The sequence below is a fragment of the Pinus tabuliformis genome, chromosome 4_1, assembly GCF_031772625.1.
Source record: "Pinus tabuliformis cultivar Carrire ecotype Pingquan chromosome 4_1, CPIR1, whole genome shotgun sequence".
Taxonomy (NCBI): domain Eukaryota; kingdom Viridiplantae; phylum Streptophyta; class Pinopsida; order Pinales; family Pinaceae; genus Pinus; species Pinus tabuliformis.
In genome coordinates, this window is record NC_142303.1 from 504,051,169 (window position 1) to 504,074,755 (window position 23,587).

The following is a 23,587-nucleotide window of genomic DNA, read 5'->3' on the forward strand; positions in this document are numbered from 1 at the left end:
GGTCCCAAAGTTCATTAAAAAACTTGAGGAAATCCCTGAGATCGCTCTGCAAGAAGAACAACCGATTAAAATAACCCTTGCCCTTGTTGACAGAGGGCTGGTTGGGCAATTTATGGGTCGATGGCCTTCTACCAAAACCACTGATGATTGGATTCAACGCAACTGGAGACCACAACTGAAAGATAATGTGATCTGCTATGCGGTTGGCAGAGGCTTTTTCATTTTCGAATTCACCTCCAAAGAAGACCGAGATCTGGTATTCAGAAATGGTCCGTATTTCATGGGAAATCAGGGTCTGTATCTCAATAAGTGGACCCCTGACTTCGATCCTTCAGTTGATGTCCCAAAGGAGGTCCTAGTCTGGGTTCGTCTCCCTAACCTCCCAATCCACTGTTGGAGCTTTCAATCTTTGCAAAGATTGGGAATGGTCTGGGCAGATTCATCGACAAAGCAGATAATAAGGGCCAATACACCTGTGCTAGAAGTGTGGAAGTCAACTTAGAAGCTGGGTTACCTGAGGCGGTTAAACGTACAGTGGGAGAATGGCAACACTATCAAAAATTGGACTACGAGCAACTGCCTTTCAAATGCAGAACCTGTCATGAACACGAACACTTCCAATGGAATTTTCATAAAGCCCCAGCAGGGACTAAGGAGGACGAAGAAGGGTGGAAAGAAATCAAAAGAGGCAAGGCTATTCCAAGGTCGACTGAGAAGAAAAATGTTGGGCCAGTGGGGAAGCCTCAGACCAAGCCAAAGGCCAATGAAGCTCCAAAGGTTGGCTCCTCCTCAGGTGGGAACGCAGAAACCATCAGGGCTCAAGAAGAACCGGAAGACTTGTCGAAGAACGCAATAGAAAATGATACTGAAACAAACACCCTCCCAGCAGATAGAGGCAATGAAAGAAATGCAGATAAAGAAGAGCATATCAGCCTGGCCTCCGAAACTGATGAAGAATCAGAAGAAAGAGTCTATGAATCAGACAGCTCGCAAGTCACCCCTATCAAATCGGCCAGGGGTCGAAAATCCAAGAAGAAACAGAGAGAGGAGAAAACTTATCTGGATGTTCTCCAAGGCTCCTAGAAAACACTCAAGGGAATGATGAATACAAGATCCGGGCGCAAGCATGGCACGGCTCCAAAAGGAGCCACTACCTCCCAAGCCAATAAATAATGAAATACGTCTCCTGGAATTGCAGAGGATTAGGCAGCAGACTGAAAGAAGATGCCCTGAAAGATATAGTGAGAATGTATTCGCCTGAAATCCTACTCATCCAAGAGACAAAGTTGGAGGAACTTCTCCTCCTCCATGCTAGCAAATCCTTCTGGCATAAAGGACATGGGAGTGTTGTCAGTGCGAGAGGCGCCTCCGGAGGAATTGGTTCCTTCTAGGATAGCTCTCTCTATGACCTGATTCAGAAATATTGCTCTCCCCACTAGATTTTCACGAAGCTCCTCCATAAATACTCTGGCCAACAAGTAAGTATGTTCAATATATATGCTCCAGTCCTTCCATCTGAGAAAAAATCATGTTGGGATTCGATTTTTTCCTATCTTTCATTGCACAATCCAGAAAACATTATTATTGCAGGAGATATGAATGTCACTCTAGCTGTAAATGAGAAAAAGGGTGGCTCCCCAGTCAGGGATCCAGCTATAGAGTGGGTTGAAGACCTTATGTTGGGTTGGGAGCTGGAGGATATCAAGCCCACATCTGGGAAGTTCACCTAGTCCAACAAAAGGGTTGGCCCCAGCCATATTGCTGCTCGATTGGACAGATTTCTCGTCCAATCCTCTTTCCTGACCACATTGATAGCTTATGATTTCAAGTGAGTGTTTACATTATTATTGAAGAAAAGAGAACAGAAAATTAAATGAATGTTGTTAACACAAGAACCAACATTCTTTGTATTCATGGTTGTCACACAAGAACCAACTATAAGAAAATGTAAGTTGTTACTCATGTCTTTCACATATCCTGGAAACAATCATTATTAAAGACATCATCATGTAAAGCCAAAGTTGTTCAAGATGCCAAATGTTCTTAAAGAGACCCATGCATGGTTGCATGAGGACATGCAACAAGTTCAGTTGGGAGGATGTTGGGACTCAGAAATGTCATATTTTCATCCACCTTTTTCTTCACTATTCCTTACATTTCATCATCCCATTAACCTTTTATCATATCATTTTCATAAATACATTTGGGTTTCACCTTCTTATTTTCCATTTTATTCATTTTTGTATTACAAGTGAATTTATGATTAAATATTAGAAAATATACATATTTTTATATCTCAAGAATATGTGAGTTTTGTGATGTGTAGGAAATATGTGAAGAATTAATTCCAAGAGACTTATCCATATCTCCTCCACTATATTAAGGAGATAATTATGCAAGCCTATTCCTAAGGAGAAAATCATGGAGAATTTAGTTGGCATATCTTATCCTATTCCTAAGGAGAAAATCATGAAGGATTTGGTTGGCATATCTTATCCAATTCCTAAGGAGAAGATCATGGAGGATTTGGTTGGCATATCTTATCCAAGATATGTGAGAGATTTGTGGAGGATTCAAAGGGATCATATTTTGTAATAATGGGAAAGTAGTTAAAAATGGTTGCGAGATTTATGGAACTAAAGAGAGATTAGTGGATGATCATTATGAGTTTGTTACACATCCCATTGTATAAATAGGAGCACAATCTCCTCCATTTGTAATCTGGAAGTTTTTGTAATCTTAGAATTTTGGAGTATGTAATCTTAGAAGCTTAGAGTTGTAATATTAGAGTTGGTTTGTAATGAAGATTTTGAAATAAAGGATCATATTTCAATTTTTCTTCTACATCTGAGTCTCCATTGAAGTGGTGTGCTTGTGGAGTTATGGAGGGCCCCCATGGCCTCACTTGCATGCTTATTTGCTTATTTTAGGTATAATTTATTTTATGTTTTTGTTTGATTTCAGCTTTCAAGTTTTGTTAAATGTTCTAATATTGGAAGAATCTTATTTGAAAGTGTTCTTATAAGAGAACCGTAATATCTCATACAATTATTAGATCTAGGTTTATTTAATTTCAGCTTTTAATTTCTTATTAGATGTTCTAATGTTGGAAGAGATCTTGTAGAATATGTTCTTGTAAGAGAATCATAGATCTGAAACAATTGTTAGATCTAAGTTTGATTAGTTATTGAAAGAGATCTTAATGAATATGTTCTTGTAAGGGGACTTTAAGATCTTGGACAAATTAGGAATCTTTCTAGATCTATATATTTTAGATAATCACTTCTAAGTTTACCTTCCCGGGTTGACATTAAATTAAACTCTAACTTGCTGACCAAAAAGGCTGGGTTTGACCAGCATTGACCATGTATCCAGGAGCTTTAGATTCGTTGTTGAATAGATCTTTCACCATGTATTTACATTCCAGATCACGTTCCTATCCTTTGTTTTGATTTTCCTACCATGCTACGTGTCACATCATAAACCATTTACAGGAAGTCATGACATCTTGTAATTTTTGTTGAAAATTCCTAATTTTTAACATAAAAAATCACAAATTAAATTTAATGTAAATTAACAACTATAATGCTTTGATTAATCAATTTCAATGGACTATGAGGGGTTTATGGGAGAAAAAGATAGACAAATGATGGATTTCTAGAAGAAAAGGATGGCAATGAAATGGTACCAACATGTTGGGTGAAACTATGTTCGTTTAATATTGTTGTAGTACTTACCCAACTATTTAATTTGTCAATCCGAGGTTCGTAGACTTACGAGACACATGCAATATATATGCAGGGCTGAACTGGAACTAATTTAATCTAAATTACTGGAATCAAATTAATCTAAGAATGCATTGAAACATTAACTATGAAAGCAAGAAATTGCCTAAAGGAAAAGCAATACAACATGTGAAGAATTGAATGACAAACAACATATGTGAGCTCACAACAATAAAAATATCTTAAATTATATTACAAGAACCAAATTACAAATCATGAAAGCATAACAATAAAATAATATGAATCAAAGTTAATCTCCATTCTCTATTATTCATTATCCATTCTTCCTTATTAAAATGAAGAGAGAGCACTCTCTTATATACATGAGGAAGATAACCTTCTCATAATTACATATGCAATATTCTCTCAAGCACTCTCAACTAATTTCCCATTATTACAAGATATGATCCCTTTGAATTCTCCATAAGTCTCTCACATATCTTGGATAAGATATGCCAACCAAATCCTCCATGATTTTCTCCTTATGAATTGGATAAGATATGCCAACCAAATCCTCCATGATTTTCTCCTTAGGAATAGGCTTGCATAATTATCTCCTTAATATGGTGGAGGAGATATTAATTCTTCACATATTTCCTACACATCACAAAGCTCACATATTTTTGAGATATATATAAAAATATGTATATTTTCTAATATTTAATCATAAATTCACTTGTAATACAAAAATGAATAAAATGGAAAATAAGAAGGTGAAACGCAAATGTATGTATGAAAATGATATGACAAAAAGGTTAATGGGATGATGAAATGTAAGGAATAGTGAAGAAAAAGGTGGATGAAAATATGACATTTCTGAGTCCCAACATCCTCCCCAACTGAACTTGTTGCATGTCCTCATGCAACCATGCATGGGTCTCTTTAAGAACATTTGGCATCTTGAACTTTGGCTTTACATGATGATGTCTTTTAATAATGAATGTTTCCAGGATATGTGAAAGACATGAGTAACAATTTACATTTTCTTATGGTTGGTTCTTGTGTGACAACCATGAATACAAAGAATGTTGGTTCTTGTGTTAACAACATTCATTTCATTTTCTGTTCTCTTTTCTTCAATAATAATGTAAACACTCACTGGAAATCATAATGTGCATAAGAAAGCCCTTTTGTAATATTAATGAAGCGTGCCATTATTGCGTATGAAGCAAAGTGCAACAAAGTATCATTGGAAAATAAATGTTGGTGAATGGTAAATGGAGTGATAGTGGTGAAGAAATGGAATCATGGAAGTGAATATGTAGTGAATATAGTTCTCCCCCCCTCAACTGAATTGGTTGCATGTCCTCATGCAACTTGACATGGCTCATGAAAGGAAATGTAGCATGGTGAGGAAATTTTCCAAAATATTCAAGTTAGCATATAAGGAATTGCATGATTAAAGCTTAGAAAACAACATACCTCTACTTACCCAAGAATGATGAACTATGCGATAGAAATGTAATTGCTGCTGCTGCTGGATCAGGAAAATGTGATTGATGTTGTTGTAACTGGATCCTGGGAAATGAAGGAATCTGAACTGTTGAGGCTGAATCATGGAAAAGATAAATGCTAAAAGTGGAACTGTGGTACTCTCATAGATCAGAATTCATGCTGCTGTAACTGCTGAGGGAGTCGTGAAAAAGTGTATAGTCTTCACCCGCTACAAACCCGATGGTACAATTCTAAACATGCGAATGAATGTGTCGATGTCGAGCATGAATAGAAATCATTGGATTACCGGCCATTGATGTATGCCATTAACCAATGCGAGGCAACTCACCATTGATGTCAATGAGTGCCAAGGTACCGAAGTACATCTTGCGAAGTGTGAATGGATGTGCTGAAGTCAAGCCACTTGCAAGATCTGAAGAACAAGGGACATTGATGTATTCCCATGATCGTCAGCGAGAGAGTTTGCCATTAAGGCATGCAAGCCTCTAGGTACTCAAAATGAACTCTAGTTTATTTCCCAGATAAGGTGCTGATGTCGATGGGGCAAGACTTGTTGAAAGGTGGGCCTTAAGGAATCCCACATCAGTCAACGCAAGTTTGTACAAAAAGATTTGGTAGGACTATAAATGGAAAGAACTCACGGACAAGCAGTGTGGATCAGCATGGCGAGGAAAACAAGGCAATGTAATCATGGAAAGGGAATGAGTTTTATTCAAAAGGCAAACTAGAAGGCAAAAATAAACTGAAAAGGATAAATGGGTTGTATGCGATTCAAAAAAATAGGCGTGCATGAAGTTGTGAAAGATAGGGTAATGGAAGATGGCTGCAACATAGGGATGGTCTAGGCGTTTGGAAGAAAAAAAGGTGAGTAGTCATGACACAAAAGGATCTTTGTGTAGTGGAAAATGTCATGACATGTGCAGTGAAGAATTAGTTCCTTCAAGCATCCAATGATGCATGTTTCATTGTGATTTCGAAAAATCACTTTTGCATTAGATTGTCTTCAACTTTTAGCACCATTCCTACATAAAAATTGTCACCTTTGTGTGCCATCTCCATCGATCATTCCTGTATGAAGTGACTCAAAAACAAATTAGCGCATTTTCAAGAATTTATGAAATGTCCATTTTTTTTAAATTATTTTTCGAAGTTACACTAATTGTGGATGAAAAGGGTGTTGCATTGGAATGTTGAGCTTTCTGCATAAGCTTCTCGTTGACCTACACATAACACCAATCTCATTTCACTTGTTAGTATGTGCATCCTAACTCTTGCCCACAAATTCACAAAAAAATCCAACATACTTTGATTTCCCCCTCAACTAGAAATATTGCATGTCCTAATGCACTGTACTCATTGATTGTGCAATACTTGTTCAAAATATTTTTATTGGTTTGCGGGAAAATTAATTGAAAACATTTGAAAATGCATTGTATTTGGTAGGGAACAAGTAGTGAGTTGATGAATGAATGAGGGCAATTTTTTTTTTTTTAAATATCATTTGTTAATAAATAACAAATTAAAAACAAAAGTGGTTAATTTATTATTTATGTCAATTGTGTTATTTATTGATGAAAAACAAAAATAATCAAAAACCTACCCTAATAAAAAAACGACCAAGGGCTTGGAGACGAAAACTACCAGTTGTGTAACTATCCTGCACCAAAATGTGTGGTCTAAAATGCGGATGCAAATTAGAGTCTAATTTAATGTCAACCCGGGAAGGTAAACTTAGAAGTGCTTATCTAAAATATATAGATCTAGAAAGATTCCTAATTTGTCCAAGATCTTAAAGTCCCCTTACAGGAACATATTCATTAAGATCTCTTTCAATAACTAATCAAGCCTAGATCTAACAATTGTTTGAGATCTATGATTCTCTTACAAGAACATATTCTAAAAGGTCTCTTCCAAAATTATATCATCTAATTAGAACTTAAAAGTGGAAATGAAGTAAACCTAGATCTAATCATTGTATTATATCTTATGGTTCTTTTACAAAAACACTTTCAAATAAGATCCTTCTAATATTAGAACATTTAATAAAACTTGAAAGCTGAAATTAAACAAAAACATAAAGTAAATTATAAACAAATAAGCATGCAAGTGAGGCCATGGGGGCCCTCCATAACTCTACCAGCACACCACTTCAATGGAGACTCAGATGTAGAAGAAAAATTGAAGTATGATCCTTTATTTCAAAATCTTCATTACAAACCAACTCTAAGATTACAACTCTAAGCTTCTAAGATTACATACTCCAAAATTCTAAGATTACAAAAACTTCCAGATTACAAATGGAGGAGATTGTACTCCTATTTATACAATGGGATGAGTAACAAACTCATAATGATCATCCACTAATCTCTCTTTAGTTCCATAAATCTCGCAACCATTTTTAACTACTTTCCCATTATTACAAAATATGATCCCTTTGAATCCTCCACAAATCTCTCACATATCTTGGATAAGATATGCCAACCAAATCCTCCATGATCTTCTCCTTAGGAATTGGATAAGATATGCCAACCAAATCCTCCATGATTTTCTCCTTAGGAATAGGATAAGATATGCCAACCAAATTCTCCATGATTTTCTCCTTAGGAATAGGCTTGCATAATTATCTCCTTAATATAGTGGAGGAGATATGGATAAGTCTCTTGGAATTAATTCTTCACATATTTCCTACACATCACAAAACTCACATATTCTTGAGATATATAAAAATATGTATATTTTCTAATATTTAATCATAAATTCACTTGTAATACAAAAATGAATAAAATGGAAAATAAGAAGGTGAAACCCAAATGTATTTATGAAAATGATATGATAAAAGGTTAATGGGATGATGAAATGTGAGGAATAGTGAAGAAAAAGGTGGATGAAAATATGACATTTTTGAGTCCCAACAACACCTGCACTCCACTTTGAAAGGTGGCTGAAAAATGGAATGATAAAATGGAAAATATGATTACACCATCAGATTCGTGGGGTCGAATAGTGTAAAATCGACTGTCAAATTTTGGAATTCTGACAAAGTGAAAATCTGGGGCTACAGGAATCTTTTAGACTCCCCCTATATTCTTCAAAGATTCTCTCCTTTGGGTCATCTGAAGATCTACTGCTCAGATCAAAATTATGATCTTGCCATTGAGATCCTTGCGAAATTTTGAGAAGAATGAGTATAAAGTTGGTTGCATTCTGACTCTTGCGAATTTCAGCCTCCAAGGAATCTGGAAGATTCCCTCAAGATTCTCAAAGATTCTCCTCCGCTGGAAATCTGCAAATCCGCTTCTCAAAAGGTGAATCCAACCTTGCCATTGCATTCCCTACAAAAATTTGAGAAAAATGACTGTAAACTTGATTACATTTTGATAAAATGAATTTTTACCTCCCAAGGAATCTTTAAGATTCTCTGCAAAAATTTTGTCTCGAAAAGCATGCCATTATTTTTCCTCCTAGAATTGCATCATGGTTCCATTGCTCAAAGCCCCATTCTCGGTCTCTCTCTGTTCCCTGTTCCGCCTTCGTGTGCAAATGAACTAAAGGGTTATATAAACGTTTTCAGGGAGAAATAACAAGAAATCTATTTGGGCAAGTTAGTTAAGGCGAAGGCGGTGAGGCAGGAGGTTGAGGGATCAAATCCAGACCCCTCCAAAAATACACATTGTTTGATTTTATGGCACATTAATTTTTGGCGCGTTGTATTATTTTAAACAGCGGTTAATTTATTTTGGAATGACACGGTTTCGTGTGTTGGTGTATTAAATGGGTTGTTGCATTGATGTGTTTTGGTTTGGACCACCCTTAGAGCAGGCCGGCCACATGGCCAGGCAGGTTCGATTCCTGTCGTCCCACAAATAATGTATGTTATGTTAATATGGGTGGCAGGGTTGGTGGTCTGCCCTCCCATACATTTTTTTTTTTTGTTTTTCATATAACCGTAAACCTTTTTTTTTTAATTCTCGAACCTAGAGGTTATTAGGCCAATTAAAGAGGCAACAATTTGGCCTGCCACCGATGACCAGATTCCGACAACCGCTATCGGTGCAATTTGTAGGTCCATTAACCCTGCCACTTGGCAAAGTCAGCTCTGAACTTTGACTGGCTCTATCTCCCTCATACGAGCTCGGATTTGAGTGGTGTTCACACCATTAGAATCAGGGCGACTAGCACTTCGATATGGTGCTTGTTTGGGAGGGATCTGATCACTTTGAATTTTGACCCTTTTTGTGCCCTCTTAGACTTATGCATGTGTCTGAAGCCACCTGGATCACCCAGTCTGCACCAACAAACCCACGAATATCCAAAACTCTATCAAATCCTGGTCTTCCTTGGTAGCACAAACCATAATCACTAGTGCCTCGCAAATACCTAAAAATGAGCTTCACCGTTGTCCAATGCTCCTTCCCTAGTTTTAACATAAAGCTGCTTAATACTCCCACTGCATGTGCAATATCTGTTCTAGTACAAACCATCGCATACATCAGGCTACCAACTGCACTAGCATTTGGAACACGGGACATGTCCTCTTCCTCTTCTTGTGTCTTGGGACGTTGTTCAGCACATAACTTTACACCTACAAGAATAGGAACCTTCACTAGTTTACTATCTTGCATATTAAACCTCTGCAGTATTGTCTCGACATACTTCCTCTGGTTTAACTAGAGCTTCCTCTTTTCCCGATATCTTTTACTTTCCATGCCCAAAATATAGTTTGCAGCACCAAGATCTTTCATGTCAAATTTGGAGGACAATTGAGTCTTCAAATCCTAGATAATTTCTTTGTCATTTCCAACCAACAACATATCATCCACATACAAGAACAGATAAATAACACTGTCACCAGTTAATTTAAAATACACACAATGATCTGCTTTGCTTCTGGTGAAGTCCCCATATAAATGTATCAAATTTCTGATACCATATCCTCGGTCACTATTTTAACCCATACAGAGACTTTTTTAACTTGCATACCAACTCTTTCTTACCCTTCACCGCAAAGCCTTCAAGTTGCTTCATGTAGATCTCTTCTTCCAAATCCCCGTGAAGAAATGTTGTCTTCACATCTATCTGTTCTACCTCAAAATCAAAAGCAGCAAAAACAGATAAAAGTAATCTAATAAAAGCTACCTTAACAACAGGGGAAAAAATATCACCAAAATCAATTCCCGGCACCTGGGAATAACCTTTTGCTACCAACCGAGCTTTGAATTTCTCCACCTTTCCTTTTGCATTTGTCTTCTTCTTGAACACCCATTTATTGCCAATGGATTTCCTTCCCGCCGCCAACTCTACTAAATCCCAAGCCTCATTTTTGTGCAAAGATGTCATTTCATCAACCATGGCCTTTTTCCAGAGTTTACTATCCTTTGAATCTACTGCTTCCTTCACAGTTCTGGGATCGTCATCAGTAATAGATAAAGCAAAATTTGAATAGAAAGCAGATGGACCATACCTTTATGGATGTCTTCTTTCTCGAACGGATCTTCTCACACTTAGAGTTTGTGGCTCTTCATCTTCTGATTCCTCTTCTGCTGTAGAGTCTGATTCTTCCTCCTTTAGCTCCAACTCTATCTTTTCAGTTCCTTTGGTTAGAATTCATGTTTAATAACATATTTCACCTCTCTGAACACCATATCTCAGTTGTACACCACCTTACTTGTTACTAGGTTCCAAAGTTTATAACCCTTTAAACCATCCTTATACCCAATAAAGATGCACTTTTCAGATTTACTATCTAGCTTTGTTCTTTTCTTCTTTGGACCATGTAAATATGCATCACATCCAAATACCCTCGGATGTGAAAGAGAGGGTTTCTTACCAGTCTATACCTCTTGTGGAGTCTTATCCTCCAACACTGGTGAAGGTGATCTATTGACCAGGTAACATGCAGTCTCCATTGCCTTTGCCTAGAATTCTTTTCCTAACCCAACACCACTGAGCATGCTTCTTGCCCTTTCCATCAACATCTTGTTCATTCTTTCTGCAACTCCATTTTGCTCAAGTGTGTATGGAGTAGTCTTTTTCCGTGCTATACCACACTTCTTACAGAATTCTTCAAATTCCTTCTTGCAAAACTCTCCACCATTATCTGTCATCGACACTTTTATCTTCTTCTCTGTTTGGTTTTCCACCAGAGCCTTAAATTCTCTAAACTTGTCAAAGACTTCAGATTTATTCTTAAGGAAATATATCCATGTATTCCTTGAGAATTCATCTATAAATGATACATAGTACACATACTTACTCAGTGATGGAACCTTCACAGGTCCAAACACATCACTGTGCACAAGCTCTAATATATGTTTCTCTCTCTTACCACCAAAGGGGAAACTCACCCGATTCTACTTCCTATATACACAATTTTCACAGAAATCAAAATCCAAAGAGCTATTAGTCATATCTTCTACGGTACCTTTACCATGAAGTATTTGAAGGCCCTTCTCTCCAATATGTCCAAGCCTCTGATGCCATAGCATGGTCTTTTCTCTAGAGGCCACTAGATTTTCTGCTCCACTTTCAGGAACCATAGAACTGTTGCACCCATCAATAACAATGCTACCTTACAGCTTGTATAGAGTTCCAATCTGAACTCCCCACATCAGTACTAGTGCTCCCCGAACCATCTTGCAGGTATCTTTCTCAAACACTGTTTTTACACCTGCATCATCCAGCTTGCTTACAAAAATCAGATTTCTGGCTAATGCAGGAATATGCAGAACACCTGGAAGTGTTCTAGTCCTTCCACCTTGCAAATTCAACTTAACCTTTCCACGACCAATGATTTTAGCCTTCCTATCATCCCCCAAGAAGACATCACCCCCATCATATTTCTCATACTCGCAGAACCACGCTCTATGGGGAGTGAAGTGAAAGGATGCACCTGAGTCAATAAACCATGCCTCATGATCTACTGGTGTACTTAAAGAAGCCAAGTACACATATCCACCTTCATCTGAGGTGGTTTTTTCCTCTACAGAAGGAGCATAATCAGATCCCTTTCCTTTGTCAGGAGCTTTATATTTATAGTCTCTTTTGTAGTGCCCTTCCTTTCTGCATTTCCAGCACACCTTTACAGGTTTTCCTAGAGATTTAGATCTCCCACTCAGTGACTTATTGTTGTTTTTGTTCTAGGAACTTCCTCTTACAGAAAATGCATCACCATTATGGCTCTCCATATTTTTCCGTCTCATCTCCTCCGTCAGTAAGGATGATACTATTCCATCAAAATGCAAGGTAGTTGCATTGCTACCTATTGCAATAACCAGACTATCCCATGAATCTGGTAGAGAGCACAACAAATTGATGCACTTATCTTCATCTGAAATTTTAATATCAACAGATAATAACTTACTTACCACATTATTAAATGCGTTCAGATGCTCTATCACCGATTCTCCATCTCTCATCCTCAGGTTATATAGATTTTTCTGTAGGAACAGTTTATTCACTAGAGACTTAGAATGGTACAAAGTCCCTAACTTGTCCCACAAATCCTTCATCGTAGCTTCCCCTGATCTAGCTTCTTCCATTCTTCATCAAACACTCCCAGTCGTTACCTGAATCTACCGCGATCCACTAACCTTTATCTACCAACAGATCCTCCATGTTGAGTTTTCATAACTCTTAACTCTGACCATTAAATTTCTCGATATCTATCTTTCCATTTCTCGCCATCTTCTTTCACCACCAAAATCGATCTCGCAGATCTCCGATTGAACAGAATCTACCACAGGCCCGAGTGAAACCCCTCAGCAACAAAGGCGTCCCCTTGAAGCCAAAACAACTCCAATACCAAATGTAGGTTTTAACCCCAGACATAAATTACCTGCATACAAATTCTAAGAACAAAAATAAACAATGCGAGAGCATAACACATATACACAAAGATTTTCACCTGGATCCCAAAACCGTGACTACCAACTTGATTTTTCATTATGTTCCTTTCAATGTTACAATACATATATATACATGCCGAAGCATCCAATACCATGGACCAAAAACCATTGCGCCCAAAACCATGCACAAAACCATAGGTAGGTCCGCCCACCTAATATAGGGTCCAAAAAAAAAATTCCATGGAACGCTGCCCCAGACCCCGTAGAGGGGGGCTAACCGCCCCCCTCAAACCCCCTATGACCACCCCTCTGCACAATCTGTGCAACAAAGGGGGGCTCCACCCCCCCTCTAACCCCCTAATTAACTAGGGGAGCTAGTTGTGGAAAGAATATAACACAACCCAACAATTAACTCATCAAAATTCTAAAAATTAAGTTTGTGTTTAGAAAAAGGGAACAAAATTAAAGCATGTGAATCCTCACGAGATAGATCAATTTTCAAAATAGGCATACTTCATATAAGATTGGATTCTTTGTCCTCATTGTCATGATAATTGTCATAAATTACCTTCTTCTTATGAAAATTTAATGGCTAATTTGAACTAACAGAATAAAAAAATACGAAAGAAGAGGCTTTTTCAATTAAAGAATTATCATCCAAATGAGTAATAGACGCAAAATTTTCAGAACGAGGATTAGGAAAATTATCACTTGAAAGATTAAGTTGATCATCATTGACTATATTCTGATTTGAAAACACATCAGGATAAAGAAAGTAATGCATGCCAGAATATAATGACAGCTAAAATGAATCATTTAGAAAACTTGTATTATATTCCTGGTTTAAAGAATTTCTTTCAAATGTAATTACATGTTCTAAATTTTCCTTTCAAGAAGATAAACTAATATGATCATTATCCAAGTCTTGTTGTCAATTAGATTTTATTGGAACTATTGATCCATCACATGTATCGTTAAAAATGGTTGCAATAACATTTTCAGATTCTGTATTTATAATGGAAACATTTGTTTCAGAACTAAGAAAATGAAAATTACAATTTTATAAGAATAAAGGTTGTGATTCAATTACAAGTTCGGGTTCCATAAAATCTCTTAATGATTCAAGGCTAGTTAATAAGTTAGATGTGTCTTGTTCTTCATTAATTGATTTACTATTTTCAAGATTAGAAGAAACAAGAGTAATAAAATACTAAATTAAATTTTCAATTAAAGGAAAATCATCTAAGTGAAATCTATAACAAAGTGACCAAAATCTATTATAAAAATCATCTAAAGATTCATTATCATACATGTAAAGATTGTCTAACTCTAAACACAAACTATCGTAACTATAATTATGATGTGCTTTTAGAAATACCAGGTAGAAATGCTTCCATGAATGAATTGACTTTGGAGGAAGCACCAGGAACCATTTGTGAATTTGTCCTCTCAACGTAAGAGTAAAAATTCTGCAAATATCATTATCAACAATTATATTAAAAGACTTACATCTATAAACAAAATTAGAAATATGATTTAATGCGGAAATATTACTCTCATCGTTGTACTTTAACTTTGATAAGAATATCATTACCAACAACTATATTAAAAGACTTACATCTATAAAAAAAATAAGAAATATGATTTAATGCAGAAATATTACTATCATCGTTGTACTTAACTTTGATAAGGACACAATCTACTTCTTGGGCATGCCTCGTGTAGGCTTGCGTGAACTAAACACGTGACCAAGTGTAGGAATGCATATGGGAGCCATGATTAGTTAAAAAATAATATAACAAAATTTAAACAAATAAATAATTCAAGGCCCTCCTTCTAGTGCCAAAATGTTGATGCGTCGAAATTTCCTGCACCAACATGGGGGACAACCACCCAGTCCGGATCTTAAAGCAGCTCCTTTTCCGTTTGGAATAGTGGCTCTGACTAGTTTAAATTAGGTCCAGTTACCTTTTCCCAATCACTATTAGCTTTAAACATGTCTTTAATTTCTAATAGCTATGGACATCAGATTAATTCCTCTAGATAATCAGACAAGAAGAATGACCCTTAAGTTGTTTTTGTGGAACAACCAAACCAATCTAAGGCTTTGCCTCGAAGAGAGGACTTCTTAGATGACACCTGAATGATTTAACTAGTATGCAATTAATCTATCCTATCTTGATTGAAAAAAAAAATACTTCTTCCAATCAAGAGTTGATTTACTAAAAGAAAATATTAAAGAATTGAAGTAAAAATGAAGAAATTATATCAAGGAGATAGCTCTTGAGATCTAACTCCTTGTTAATCTAAAAACTAACCATCAAAAACTTAGTAAATATTTACATTAGTTCTTGATAGAAGTATATTTAATCCCTAAGGTATATGCATATAAAGAAAACTATTTATTGCTCAGGTTTACTTGTTATTTGAATGTGATCTAAAATGGTTGTCTTTAGTACATTGTAATAAAAATTAATCATATACTAAGATAAATGAAAACTTTAAATATAAATTATTTGAATTAAATAGTTAATTAAAAGAATTGTTACAACTCATATCGAAATCAAAATAAATTAACAATTTCCTCATACATGTATTAAAAATTACAGTGTTGGCATATTCAGAAATGATATGATGTTGAACTGTATTAGAAATACACATATAACAGACAAATTGAACTATGGAATGACTACAAATTATGCAAAACAGAACATTAAAACATTGATAAAAATACTCGATGTATCATGCTCTTTTTGTAAAATTCACAGTCTCGATCCTTTTTCTTCATCCCATAGCTCTTCAAAAGTACAGAAATGAAACTAGCTTAAGCTTCTTTAAGTAAAAGAAAAAGAATCAAGATCCTATGAATTCTATTAAAAATACTAAGAGGTACAATAATGCAATCCTCAAAGGCTTTCTTTTTCGAATTTTGGACCCAGCCCAGTCTATTAGGATAGACTTGGAGATACAAAAATGCAAGCCCCCAAGGCTTTCTTTCTTAGATTCCGAACCATTATTCAATCCATTAAGTGGGTTTAAATAGCAATACATTTTTTTTTAAATAACAGGTTTTTGCACGGTGCTAAGAAAATTAATGGAATCCCTCAAATCTTGAAAAAATAAAAACAGCTTTCAAAGATAATCTTCTAAAATTCCATTCTATCTTATTGGCCTCATATTTCAATCAAAAGATCCTCGCATTTGCAGATTCGGTGGAATTGATATGTTTCTTTCTTTGCGCGGCTTTCTTCTCTTCGTTTATACTTGGAAAATAATGAACCATGGATAAGCAATCATAAATCGAAACTGTGTTTTCAGGAAAAGATAAGACCGAATGAAAATAGGCGGGTTGTTTAATTAAATTGAAATCACTTATTAATTAGAAACAAGACTCATTTTATCACAATCACATATAATCAGGGAGTTATAATTAAAATCCAATGGGGGAATTTGAAATCAAATCGCAATCGCATTAGAATTGGAAGCATCCCTATCAGAATCAAATCACAATCACAGCGAAAGGGATCGAATCGCAATCGCAATTAAGCTGGGAGCGGATGAATTATCATCATATTTTGAGCAGGGAGAATCCCTATCGAAATAGACAAAAATCCGAATCATATCAATCAAGACCAAATTGCAATCAAAATGGAATGGGTAGAGGAGGAATATGGCATGTGGCCCTTGAATCTTGCGATTGTGATATCACAATTGCAACAACAGAGCGGTTGGGTACCAATAGTCCCTAAATATTTGTGATTTGCGATCTGCGGGATGATGTGAGGAATGACGTGATGGTGACGTGGCAGATCCATGTGAAAAGGTGATGTGGATGAATGACATGGATATGGCGTCACTGCTGACGTCAAATCACATTCGCATTTGGTATGGACTAGGAGGCATGACCCTTAGAAACTTATGAATGCGCAGACGCGGGGGATTTAGGAACTGGAGTGTAGGATCTCGTCAGGTCTAGCTGATCGCAATCGCAATCAGCATGAAGCAGGAGGCATGACCCTTTGGTAACTATGGATGTGATATTCTATATAGCATTTTATAATCACGGTGGGTCCAGATGGATAGAAGCGAAGTGCTAGCCTTTTTAACTTGCGATTGCACAAACGCAGGGAACTTATGGCCTGACATGTATAATCATGTTGAGTCCATCTTATATCGTATGTCGCAATTGGTGGTGCAGGAATCAACCGCCTTTTGGGATTTGCGATAGCTGCGGATGCACGCTTTTATTAATTACGATTATTTTCCCGTCGGGTCTGGTTAATGAATCGTAATCACATTTCACTAAGGCTGTGGGTATTACCATGGAGTGTTTATTTATCTGTGATGCAGGGAAGGGGTAAAAAATCTTATTATTATTATTTTTTATCAAATAACCCATGTTTAATACTTAGGGCTTAAAAAAATAGCTTAATTATGAGTCTTGGTCTCGGGGCTATTTGGAGATGATTTCGATAATCAAGGTTTAATATTTGGGTTTTAATTAAAAATCCTAAGTATTAAACTTTGGTTATGGGATTTTATTAACAGTTTTTTTTGTTGATTTTCTATTTTTTAATTCTTTGTTTTTTAAGAAATAAAATCAAAGGATTTATAAAACTAAAGGGTACCTATTTTAATATAATATATTTTATAGGAAATTTATAATATATTAAAATGGGGGTTGTTGAACAGTACAACACATTGCTACTGCAATAATGAGTCTGATCTCCCAAAATATTGAAGTACTAGCTACCATAAGGATGCTCCCTCTAAAATTAGAATCCCTTTGAGCCTCGATCTCCCTGTGGGAAATCTCTCTGCTCCTAAATCTACTAATTTCAACGATCGCAACTCATTTTTGTGTCACTAAAATTCAGCTCACTGATCTACCCAATAGCAGCCTTCTAGCTCCATTAAGAAGTCTGCACATAGGGTCTTCTAGATCTTCCTTGAACTAGGGCTTCATAACTCTACCTCCTAACAACTCATTAGTTCTTCAATGATCACTATATATGAGGACTTCAAGGACCGGTTCTAATGTGAACTTGGCTCTGATACCATGTAGAAATTCCTTGCAGATTCAAACTGCTTATGTGATATTCTAAAACAAAAGACTGGAATCTACTCTACTCATCGATCGAGAAATCACAACATAAACATGGTACAAGATTCAATCACATATGCTCAAAGATTTATCTAAGGGAAAATATTTCTACTCAAAACCCCTTCCTATCTTTATATTGCATCATATCATAAAAATAGAGAATATTTACAATGATTGTTCAACCTAAACAATCTCTGCACAAGTATAATCTATCTCACTACCTCACAAGTTGACTCTCGCCAATACTTAGCCAATCTTCTGCTTGTCCAAGCTCCTATTTCCTTGTGTTATTTCTCAAGGAATTATCCCCCTATTAAATAGAAAAATCCTCATCCATAATTGGACAATCCCTATAGGCCCTTCTCTGACTGCATGCACCACCTATACAATTTGGATGATTATACAATAGATAGTACACTACCCTTAAACTCCAATCTCAATTGGGTAACTCGTAGATCACACATGCATGAGTTATTTATGGTTGAATTATCAGTTAACTAGTTTAACATTGAAGCTACACCCCACTACTAGACCTCCTACTAGTTCCTCCAACAATTGGAACTAGTTTAATTGACTTTAACTCAGTTAAACTAAATTAATTAATTACAACTCAAAATAAACTCAACCTAGGCTCCTAAAATTTAGGAACCGCTCTACATGATTCAAGTTAGGCCCTCAACTTGAATCAACTAAGCCAAGTAAGTGAAACTAACTTACTTAACTCGTACATATTGTCTTGTGATGTGGAATTACAATTTTCTCCTAATTTAATTCAAGGGAAAATTAAATCAGGATTTTCTTGTTGCCATTTTGAACAAAAAAGTCATAGTGGAATCTCAAGAGTCATGAGGGAGGTGGAGAGTCACCTCATTAGTTATAAATACACCCTCATAGCTCAAGAGAATATACTTTTAGGACTTGAACTTCCCCTTGGCTTCTATAGCTTAGCATAGGAGAGAAGATCTTTCTTTGGAGGAGAAAGTAGTGACTTAATGTTTCACTATTGCGGATAGTGTGGCAACATTGTAATTTTATATCTTGGGACTTTCACTTAACATATGAAGCTCATAGAGCCAGCACACTTTCATGCATATGTCGTGAATGATTGTGAGACTATTCTTTCATTGTTTACAATGTATGTTTATGTTAACACATACTAATGAAAATGAACTATTTCGTTGGCTTTGGTATGTATCTTGTTGAATGTGCATTGTTACTTGCTTTTATGATTGTTGTTCTCTTTTGAACTACTTTGCAGGTTAATTAATGATCCCATTATGCTCTTGTGTGTCTCTTTTAGGATGGTACTATTACTTTTCTTCTAGAGTCTCACTCTCTCTTTCCTTGTCGTGAAAGCACCTTATATACATTGCAATTGTATGCCTCATAATGTCAACTTACTTGCTTGTTTCAAAAATTGTTTGTATAATCTATTATGCTAACAATTACAGCCAAGGAAATATTAATGGCAACCATTTGTATTTCTAGTTGGGGCTCCTACTCCAAATGGTGTGAGGTCTAATAGGGACTTTATACCGAGGAGACCCCCTTGGTTGACAGATTTCCAACACTGTCAATAGTTGGTTCTAGAAGGAGGGCCAGATGAAAATCTAATCCCATTGATTTTTGAATCTCTTATCCTAAATGGCTCATTCCCAAATCATACTCCTAGGATGTTTTTCTAGTAGATCCATTATTAAACTTTCAATCCCCAAGGAACTTTTTTATAAATTGTCTCAATTGAAGTTTGATGACAAGGGTGGAATATCCATAGCTAAGCATATATCTCATTTTCTCAAGTTTTGTGATTCTCATGAAATTGATTGTGAATATGTTGCTTATATGCTATTCATCCTCACTCTTTAAGGTCGAGTCAAACTATGGTTCCATACCTTACCATCTACTTCTATTCATTCACTTGAACAACTATTCAAGGAGCTTCATCAAGCCTTTGACATGTATGATCACTGAAATGTTTATGAAATAATTATTCAATTTAGAATGAATTTTTATGAATCAATAGAGGATTTTTATAATATATTTATTCACGTATGCTATGAGTTTCCTAAAGAATATGTGGAATGGGATTTCTTCAAGGAAGAGTTTCAGTTCTTGGTTCAAATATCCTTGAAGCAATCTAAATCTTAATCCTGCTCTCCCAACTTTTATTAATCATGAGAAACCTCCAATTTCATAGGAAGAACTTACTATTCCTTTTGTCCCTTGTTGTCCTCCCTTTTCATTGCCTAACAAGGTTGTCTTGATGTTATTTTTGAAGTTGAGAAATATGAAAATTATATTGTTGATTCATTCATCCCATCCTCATTTTATCCCCTTGAACAAGAAAAATATGAATATTCTAATAAATTCATAAATCCTAAGGTGGAGGTTGATCTTTTGATTGTTCATGATCACCATGCACATAATCTTGATCCTGAACCTTTTTCAATAGAAAGCATTGTTTATTCACAAGACACCTGTCATCCACCATCATCTACATATCATTGCTTTTTGTACCCAGATTCACTTGATCAATATGCTCCACTAGCATGTTCTTCAGATACTCTTGATCCTCAATTTTTTGGTCCAAGTTTTAATTAGGTACATGGTGGTCACACTTCACAAGTAGAGGAGCAGAAGGGTGAAGATGATTTTAATCTCTCTTTCCTTTCTCAAAATTCTCTATGTCAAGATGTTGTTCCTTCATTCTTTGCTAGTCTAGAATCTTGTTATATGAGCAATCATTCAAATGAAATCAAATCCCCTAATCGGGATAAAGCCTTAAACAATTATCAACTTAACAACAATGACTTCACTGATATGCATGGTGATGAGTTCTAAAGTATATTGGATGATCACTTGTTTTCATAAGAAGACTTGGATTTGCAAAGCTTTGATTTAGAATATGATTTGATCATAGGAGAGTTTCTCACAGGAATTTCTTCCTCAAACCATCAACCCTTGTGTCGATATGTGTGTAAGGAATCAATTAATATATCATGTTCTTCTGACTCACATTTTGATGGATTAGATCTCAAAACCACACAAGGTAATATGTTTACCATGATGAAGAAGGCGTTGCAGTAATTGTTGAACATATCTCTTACAATTTGGGTAATATATTTGGTGATGTTAACACATATAATGAGACTGATTCCAACAATTTTCATTAGATTCATAATGTTCCCACTAAAATGGTTGATGATAGTTTTCTCCACACAAATGTTGACCTAACCATGCTTTCAAAATTAAATAATTCAACATTTGAAATTTCAGGGACTTGTCAGGAATTCAAGGCACTTTAACTTCATTTGATGGTTATGTTAGGTTCTCACAATCTTGATAGAATCTCTAAACTAGGCCAGGTTATAATTCTATAACATAATTCTATTCTCAGCATTGTTTCATCGGATGTAAGCTCTTTCTTAAAGGATTTTCAGTGTTTTCAAGTTGATTCTCTTAATCTTCAAGATAGATTTTTTTATCGTATAAAATATTCTTGTATGGCTATTTCTACTTTATGCAAATCCCTTGTATCAAATTCAGGATTGGAGCACATATCTTTCATATATGTACATAGTTTTGAAATCTTCCATCCTTATCATTGAGACAAAGATCATCATTCCCTAAAATATCTTTCCCTATCAAACTATACCATGAAAAATCAGCTCCTAATATTTATTGTGAATGTTATGAAACTAATCATTCTTGTTGTAGACCAATAAATCCTTATGAGTGTCATGCAATTCTTAAATCATCTCGTGGATCAAAATCCTCATGTTGATATGGATTCTAGTTTTGATTTGGCATATCCTTCTAATATTTTGTTTTCCTGATATCTTGATTGTGTTCCCAATTTTACAATGTCAATAATTGTTCTCCATATTTTTGGTATAGTATATAATAAGACACAGAGGCAACCAATGGAGAATCAAGTGTGTTGTATGTCAATTCATTAATCTAGTCATAATATTGGTCCCATAATTGTCACTCGATGAATAATTTTCCCACTAGTATGTCTAATGATAGTTGTTTTATATCAATTGATCTTTATGATTTATCATTTAACTATTCAGATACTTGTCAAACAATTGAAGCACTTCACCTTTTGTTGATGGTTATGTCAGGTCCCCACTATCTTGACAAGGTTTCTGAACGAGATCGGGTTATATTTTCTTTGCAAGATTCTCCCAATGATTTGAATGCGTTAATTGAAAGTTCATTCTCCCAAGAGTTTCAAGGTTTTCAAATGAATTATTTTGAATTCCATGACTGGATCTATGATTGGCTGGAAACATCATACTTAGAAACTTTTGTGTTAATAATAAGTTCCAATATTTCATGTCATTTTCCAAGAATGAAAACACAAATGAAGAAACATTCACAAGAATATTTTGAGGTTTGTATGACCATTTTTCTAATCTAAAAGGTGAGGCTATAGTTGGTTAAAATCAGTTTATATGGCACATATTTCTTCCTTTAGAAAATACCTTCTATCTTTTGTGCAAATTATTCACGATCATATTTTTATTTTGACACATTGATTTATATTGGCTTTAATTGCTTGTATATTTTTATTTGAAGGCCAGGAGCAAACTCTATGTCTACATCAGAAATTTCACTATACTTAACCTTGACCTTCTAGATGATTAGATTAGGTGTAGGTCTAGTTGCATTTTAGTTTTCTTTGGCATTGCATTCACCTTCCATCTCTCCCTACATCTAGTTTGTGCATTTGCTTTGTCTTTTGCTTCCCGTATTGCATGTTTCTTTTCTTTTGAGTCCAACATTTCTTTATTATATTTATTTTGTCTCTCTTAACTTGTCATGTATTTTATTTTTTGTTCTATTAAATAAGACTATGCATGAAAACTTCTCTTGTTTGGCTCAAAAGATTATGTGGCAAAGTTTTGAAAAGGAAATTGTGATGACAAGTAACTCTTGTCTAATATGTCTTCCTCTTATTTGTTTTGGCCTACATATTGCTAAGGTCAATTATGTCTCAACGAAAAATATGATTCATTCAACCAAAATCCATTGGTAGAACCATGATTCTCGTACCTATTTTAGGATCTTCATTCCTTGACTCGATATTATAATTGAATGTTGTTTTGCATGTCAATCCAATCAAGTAGAGAAGGAAAAGGGGAAAACTAATGGAAATCATATTAATTACATATGCATATAACCATCTATGAAGGAACAACCTCTCTTGCTCTCAGTAAGTTGAGATCCCTCTTCTTCCCTTGTGATATAAATGTCGATAAAATTCCAATGAGCATAATGAAAATAAAATAAAGGGTGAAAGAAGAGAAAGGATTCATGTGTAGGAAGGTAAAGAAGTAACTTCATTGGGGTACTGAATAGACTTGCTGGCAGTGAAGAAACTCTTGTGTTCC